The following is an 8,606-nucleotide window of genomic DNA, read 5'->3' on the forward strand; positions in this document are numbered from 1 at the left end:
GAGTTGGGAGGGTTCATTGGTTGGGTTAGAGATGAAATCATAGGAAGTTGAAGATGTCTTTTTGCACTGAGTCAGTTCCTGGGTTGGGGCCACCAGATCAGATGAGCCAGTTATCAATCTGGGTTGTGCCAGCTGATTCACCAAGTGCAGGGTCTGCAAAATATCTTAAGCACTGATATTAGGTTTTATAATAGTGATATTATCCCCAGGAGCAATTTGGGGAGGGTCAGAATCTTGTAGTCTCCAGCTGCATGATTCTTAAACAATAATTTCTAATTTTTTGACTAATTTGTTAGTCCTATAATTCAAAGGCAGTCTAGTTCCCAGGCAAGAAGGGGGTTTGTTTTGGAAGGGCTGTTATCTTTGTTTCAAACTGTAAACTAAATCCCTCCCAAAGTTAGTTCAGCCTACTCCCAGGAATGAACAAGGAGAGTGTGGAGGTTAGAAGCAAGATGGAGTGGGTTAGCTCAGATCTCTGTCACTGTTTGAGTTATAATTTTGCAATGGCAGTTTCAGTTTCTCTTAATTATGCCTTTGATTATTTGTTCTAGTCTAATGGTTCTTGCTTCTTACTCAGGAACACCCTCTATTTTTGGGTTTTGATCTGTGGTCTCTATACTTTTATAACTATTATCTTCTCTCTCATTTTTTCATCTCTTTATCATTTTTCTCTTTATTCTGGGAGAGTTTTGCAAGTTTATCCTCCATCTCAGTGCCCAAAGGAGAATCTCTCTTATCCTGGAAATGGGAGCATAAGAAACTCATACCCATTTAGAGGAGAAATTAAGAAACAATCTGTGAATGCAGCCCAATTATGATGTAAAAGAAGTGAGGGGTTTTAGTGATATCCAAGAACCCTGGGAGCATGTTACATGTAGGTGTCTGGGATTGCTGCTTGAGCTCAAACCGTGGGCCTGACCAATTAGGATAGCATGGTGGGATGGGCCAACACAAGGGCCCAGGAGCCTGCTGTGAACCCCATCTGGCTCCTAGGGAGGGGAGGCCAGAGGGGGAAGAGAGATTCACTGTCAAAAATGTTATTCTCTTGCTGTGCAGAAGCTTTTTAGTTTAATTAGTTCCATTTGTCTATTTTTGTTTTTGTTGCATTGCTTTTTTTTTTTTTTGAGAATGAGTCTTGCTCGGTTACCCAGGCTGGAGTGCAGAGGCATCATCTTGGCTCACTGGCAGCCTCCACCTCCTGGGTTCAAGCGATTCTCCTGCTGATACAGAATGCCTGGGTTCCTGGCTAAACCCCACCCTCAAGCCTGGAACCTTGGCCCTAAGTGAAAGCAACCGACCCTGAAGGTCTTGGTTCCTGGCTAACCTCCACCCTCAAGCCTGGAACCTCAGCCCTAAGTGAAAACAGCTGACCCCATTTTTCTGCCCAAATGATTGCCTTTTTGGCCCGCCATGCCCCTATCCTGTGCCCATTGAAAGACTTCAGCTGAAAGAGCAACATAAGTGGCTGATGCAAGTGGTTGGGGATGCAAGCTGCTGAATATCAGGGATACATGCGGCTGAGCATCAGTGACTATGGATGGACACAGCTAACTTCAGACAGTGTGGCTTCAGGGAAAGATCACCTTCCCAGACCATCCCCTTTCCAATTCCCCATCTCTCTGAGAGCCACTTTTATTGCCCAATAAAATTCTCCACATACTACCTTTCAAATAGTTCATGTGACCTGATTCTTCTTGGACACCAAACAAGAACTTGGGTGTCAAAAAGGGCATGAGACTGTCACCCTGACCCTTCACTGAGCTGTTAACACTTAGCCATCCATGGACTGCAGGCTGAGTAAGATGAGTCACTTCAGTTCCTGTCCATGAAGAAGGTCAAGGGAAAAATTTCATCTAAGTGCTTCAGCCTCCCAAGTAGCTGGGACTACAGATGCATTCCACCATGCCTGGTTAATTTTTGTATTTTTAGTAGAGATGGGGTTTCGCCATCTTGGCCAGGCTGGTCTCCAACTCCTGGCCTCAAGCAATCTGCCTGCCTCTGCTTCCCAAAGTGCTGGGATTATAGGCATGAGACACTGAACCCTGCCTGTTGCATTGCTTTTGAGGTCTTTATCATAAATTCTTTCCCTAGGTCAATTTATTATTAAAAAGTCAGAAACCAACAGATGTTTGTGAGGATGCAGAGAAAAGGGAACACGTACACTGTTGGTGGGAATGTAAATTTGTACAACCTCCATGGAAAACAGTATAGAGATTTCCCAAAGAACTAAAGCTAGAGCTACCATTTGACCTACCACTCCCACTACTCGGTATCTACCCAAAGGAAAATAAATCATTATATTAAAAAGATCCTGCACTTGTATGTTTATGGCAGCATTATTTACAATAACAAAGTAATGGAATCAACCTGTATCCATCAATAAATGATTGGGTAAAGAAAATGCTTTTATACATACATCGTGGAATACTACCTAGACATAAAAAAGAATGAAATCATATATTTTGCACCAACATGGATGGAACTGGAGGCCATGATCCTGCCTAAAATAACTCAGAAACAGAGTTAAATATCACATTCTCACTTATAAGTGGAAGCTAAACAATGTGTATACATGGACATACAGAGTGGAATAATAGACATTGGAGACTCCACAAGGTGGGAGAGTGGAAGAGGGATGAGGGATGAAAAATTACCTATTGGGTACCATTTAGACTATTTGGGTGATAGTTACACTAAAAGTCTAGGCTTCACCGCTATCCATGTAACAAAAATGCACTAAATCTATAAATATTTTTTTAAATGTTATTTTCTTTTTGTCACCAAAATTGGGCTCCCATCAGAGTCACCTGGGCCTCTAATGATTCCATTATTTTGATTGTATTAGCCAGCCTTCCAGGAGCACTGTGAGGTTTGGGCCTTGGGGATACAACCCTTTGGTTTTAGAATACCGATCTCTCCCCCAGGGTGTGTGGTGCCCTGTGGCGCTGATTTGCAGAGGCTTTCCCAGCACAGCCTCACAGTGACAGGAGCCGCTACTCTCTGCAGCATGCATCCTTCTGCTGAGTCAGTTCCTTCTCTGCCCTCACCATGGGGAGCTGTCTCTCAGGGCCCAGTGCTCTCCCTGTCTCCTGGCTTCATCCCCAAGTCTGATGAAGTGCTAAGTTCAGATCATTACCATGGACTCCTGCACTCAATAGAAGTCCAGGTGGCCAGATGCGGTGGCTCACACCTGTCATCCCAGCGCTTTGGGAGGATGAGGCTGGAGGATTACTTGAGCTCAAGAGTTTGAGACCAGTGTGGGCAAATGAAACCTTGTCTCTACAAGAATTTTAAAAAATAGCCAGGCATGGTGTCACCTGTAGTCCCAGTTCCTAAGGTGGCTGAGGTGCAGTGAGCTGTGACTACAAGCTGTGAGGTGCAGTGCCTAGAGATGGGTGGTGAGTAAGTTAGTGCCCAAGCCCTAACCTGTTTGTTTAGGCAAGAGCTCTGTCTTCTGCCTCCTCTCGTATAAACACTGAAATGTTTATCAGCAGGTAAGAGTTGGGTTAAACCAGGGTTGGAGTTTATTCAAGTGAGTGAGGACCCAAGAGTTGAGGGTGTATATGAGTGAGTGATTATACACGTGAATCACAAAATTTAAGCCTGAAAAGTAGAGAAAAGAAGGATGGTAAAGAGGCAATAGGACCTGTTGTAGGTCTCAGTTTCTCTTATATAGTTTGGTAGTAATGACTTCTCATTACCTAGCCAGCACTTTTCTTTTTTTTCGAGATGGAGTTTTGTGCTTGTTGCCAAGGCTGGCGTGCAATGGCACAATCTCAGCTCACTGCAACCACTGCCTCCCGGTTCAAGTGATTCTCCTGTCTCAGCTTCCTGAGTAGCTGGGATTACGGGCGTTCATCACTACACCCAGCTAATTTTTTTTTTTTTTTTTTTTTTTAAGTAGAGATGGGCTTTCACCATGTTGGCCAGGCTGGTCTTGAACTCCTGACCTCAGGTGATCCACCCACCTCAGCCTTCCAAAGTGCTGGGATTACAGGTGCGAGCCAATGTACCTGGCCCTAGACAGCACTTTCAACTATTTGGGGGACCATCACTAGGCAAGGCACTGTGTTAAATGATGATGTGGCACAAAAAAGACCATCTGTGCCATTCAAGAGAGGTCATCATGTAATTCAAAGAGACAAAGTATTCCAAGTACTATACTAAAAAGTGAAAGATTCTGAGTCTTCACTTGACCATTCAAAAGTTTCCACAATGTGATGCTAAGCCATTTTTTCTTCTTATCTCCCCCACTCCTCTAAACAAATCCATTGTGAGTCCATCATCATTTCATAAGCATAGTTTTCCTTTCTCCCCTCTCTGCACCTTTTGAACACTGATGATGTTCTTCCTAGAACATTTACCTGTATGACCTCCTCCAACAAAACTCACCGTTCTGAAGGCTGAGCTCAAATAAATAATCCAGGAAGCCTTTCTAGTATCTTTAGCAGTAGTTGTTTTCTCTCTTCTCACTTGTTCACATGGTATCTACCATATGCAGATACTTGGATCACCTCTTCCAGCAGACAGCATGGACATTTTCCTGCCTGTCTGTGTAGCAGTGTCTGCCTTTATGTAAGTAAGGGAAGCCCACGAGGAAAAGAAAAAACATAAAGAACAGGGTTAGAACCAGATGGTTGAAATCAGCCGCTGCCTTGGTCTTCCTGGTTGTCATGGATATGATATTTTCTATTGTTCGTTAACTCTGGTCTCTATGGTGAGCTCAGAATTAAAGCTAGAACTTTATAAAGGCAAGAAACAATTGGGAGTGGCTCACTTAATATTTCAGTGAAGGTGGTGGGCAGTGTCTTAGCTGTTTTTCTGCTTCTACAACAGAATACTCAAGATTGTGTAATTTATAAATAAAAGAGATTTATTTAGCTTACAGTTCTGGAGGCTGGGAAGTCCAAGATCAGGTGGCTACATCTGGTGAGAGCCTTATGCTATTTCACAGCATGGTGGAAAAGTGAAAGGTGAAGCCAGCGCCTGTGAAAAGAAGAGAAATGAAGTGGTCTGACCCACTTTATAACAACCTGCTCTCCTGAGAGCTAACCCAGTTTCTCAAGAACTGCATTAATCCCTTCATGAGGGTGGAGCCCCATGACTCAAACACTTCCAATTAGGACCCCCCTCCCAACACTGCCGCATTTAGGAATTAAGGTCCCAACACATGAACTTTTTGAGGGATGTGCTGAAACCATATCAGGCAGGCATGGGGAGGAGAGATAGATGGGGTAAAAGACTAAAATAAATACATGCTTTTCCAATCGTTTCCTTCCCCTACAAAATATTACATGTTAAGTTAGCTCAAATCTTGTTTTAGATCTATTTCATCTATTCCTGTTAAGACTGCATTACAACTCCCTCTACCAACTGACTCCCTTCTCACCACCTCACAATACATGGTATCTCTTAAAATGACCAACTCAGGGCTGGGTGTGATGGCTCATGCCTGTAATCCCAGCATTTTGGGAGGCTGAGGCTCGTGGATCACCTGTGGTCAGGAGTTCAAGACCAGCCTGGCCAACATGGCAAAACCTCATCATCTTTACTAAAAATACAAAAATTAGCCAGGTGTGGTGACAGGTGCCTGTAATCCCAGCTACTTGGGAGGCAGAGGCAGAAAAATTGCTTGAACTGGGAGGCGGAGGTTTCAGTGAGCCAAGATTGTGCCATTGCACTCCAGCCTGGGCAAAAGAATGAGACTCCATCTCAAAAAAACAAAAAACAAAAAACAGCCAACTGAATATGAAAGTGAAGAAAAATAATCCATGTCAGGGATTTCAAGGAGTGTGTGTACTGGATGTGGCATATACAGGACAACACTGAAGAAGACATTGACATTAGGCTTTCTGGTTTCTCTCTTAGTAAGTAGATGGACCCAGATGGGACCCTCTAACTTAAGTGATAGGTATAGAGGTAAGGGAGCTAGGAGAGCGTGGGAGACTTTCAATACTTGGACTGCCTTTTGCCCAGCATTTACAGGATTGGTTTTGGCCAACATAAAACAGCAGCCTTAGGAAAGAGGTGGTCTATGGTCTTGGCTGTACCTTGGCATAGTTCAGTACCTGGCAGTAGCCAAACTGCAAACTTTGAGGACAGTTTCCACACAAGACCACTTTCTGTTCTGATGCCAACTATAAGTTTCAGGGCTCCCCCAAAACACCTTTAAGTTTGATAATTCACTAGAAAGCCTCATAGGACTCACTGAAAGCTATTATACTCACAGTTATGGTTTATTAAGGGAAAGGACACAGATTAAAATCAGCCAAAAGTCTAGGTAAGTGGCTGTCACCTGTAATCCCATTGCTTTGGGAGGCTGAGGTAGGAGGATTAGTTGAGCCCCGGATTTTGAGGCCAGCCTGGGCAACAAAGCAAAATACCATCTCTACAAAAAATAAGAATTAGCTAGGTGTAGTGATGCATACCTATGGGAGGCTGAGGTGGGAGGATCACTTGAGCCCAGAAATTTGAGGCTACTGTGAGCTATGATTGTGCCAGCCTGGGTGACAGAGGGAGACTGTTCAACTAATTAAACTAGCTAAATAATAAAAGTCAGTCAAAGGAAAAGATACATAGGGCAGAGTCTGGGAGTGCTCCAAACATGAGGCTTCTGTTCCTTCCCCATGGAATCAGGGTATTTCACGCTCTGGTATCGGTATGTGACAATACTCACAAAGTATTGCTAATCAGAGCAGCTCACCAAAGTTTCAGTGTCTAGAGTTTTTATTTGGGGCTTTGTTATGTACTCATGATTGATCAGTTGATTGCCTTGTTGTTGAACTTAGTCTTCAGGTCAATTGATACTTCATGCTCCAAAGCCCCCATCCTAAGTCACATGATTGGGCTTTCTGTCATGGCCAGTTTCTATCCTAAGCCTTTAACCCAATTTGACTAGCCCCATCCTTAAACAAAGGCACTCCTATCAGATATGTATAGCTTACCTTCTAGAAGCCTAAGGCAAAGGCCAGATGTCAGTTGGGGAAAGACCAAACTCTTTGCTAGGTAGCCGCTATCCCATGAATTAACTTAGAAACAGTTAATTCATGGGATAGTGGCTTTGCCCAACAGAGAAGAGGAAAAATAAAGCTCCCTTGCAGGGGAGTGCATGAATCTTCTTTCCTCTTCTTCCTTGCCAGGTTGTTGGATTGTACAACTAGAATTGCAAGCTTATATCAACTGGCCCTCCAGCCTAAGAAGTGAAAGAAAGATACTAAAAACAAAGAGCTTCACAGTGAGGAAAAACATTTTCCTTATCCACATCCTAAACACCTGGATTAGATTGACTTTTCTTTATTCAAAAATTAGTAAAAAGAAAATACTAATATGGCAGCTAAGAAAATAATTTATAGTTAAGGAGAATTGAGATACAGAAGGGGAGCATTGTTTGGAAAAAAATTTAATTCAAGAAGGAGATTAGCCTAGGTAAAGAATTTATGACTAAGACCCCAAAAGCAAATGTGAAAAACAAAAATAAATAAATGGGACCTAATTAAACTAAAAAGCCTCTGCACAACAAAAGAAATAATCATCAAAGTAAACACAACCTATAGAATGGGAGAAAATATTTGCAAATTATGCATCTGACAAAGGACTAATATCCAAAATCTACAAGGAATCAAACAAATCAACAAAAAAACCCCCACCAGATAATCCCATTAAAAGGTAGGCAAAGGACATGAATAGATATTTCTCAAAAGAAAATATAAAAATGGCCAAAAATACAAGAAAAAATGCTCAACATCACTAATCATCTTGGAAATGCAAATTAAAACTGCAAAGAGATACTACCTTATCCCAGCCAGAATGGTGATTATTAAGAAGTCAAAAAAACAGTAGATGTTGTTGTACGTATAAGAAAACTTATATGCAGCTGGTGGGAATGTAAATGAATACAACCTCTGGGGAAAACAGTATGGGGATTTCTCAAATAACTAAAAGTAGATCTACCATTTGATCCAGCCATCTACCACTGGATATCTACCCAAGGAAAATAAGTCCTTATATCAAAAAGACATCTGCACATGTGTTTATGGTAGCACAATTCACAATTGCAAAGATATGGAATCAATCTAAGTGCCCATCAACTGATAAGTAGATAAAAGAAAATGTTAAATACATATACTTGCGTGTGTGCATATATATATATATGCATATATATTTTTTATATATATATGCATATATATTATACTTATATGCACCATGGAATACAATCCAGCATTAAAAAGTAACAAAATAATGTCTTTTGCAGCAACTTGGATGGAACCAGAAACCATTATTCTAAATGAAGTAACTCAAGAATCGAAAACTAAATACTGCATGTTCTCACTTATACGTGGAAGCTAAGCTATGAGTATGTAAAGGCATGCAGAATGGCATAATGGACATTGGAGACTCAGGAGTGGGGAGGGTTCGGGGGGTGAGGGATGAAAAACTACCTATTGGGTGCAATGTACACTACTTGAATGACAAGTGCACTAAAATTCTAGACTTCACCGTTACACAATTCATCCATGTAACCAAAACCACTCATACCCCTAAAGCTATTGATATAAAAATTTTTTTAAAACAAGTTTCAGAACATGCCTGTGATGTATTCTCAATAT

The sequence above is a fragment of the Sapajus apella genome, unplaced genomic scaffold (assembly GCF_009761245.1).
Source record: "Sapajus apella isolate SASKATOON/1434 unplaced genomic scaffold, GSC_monkey_1.0 scaffold33, whole genome shotgun sequence".
In the NCBI taxonomy this organism is placed as follows: Eukaryota; Metazoa; Chordata; class Mammalia; order Primates; family Cebidae; genus Sapajus; species Sapajus apella.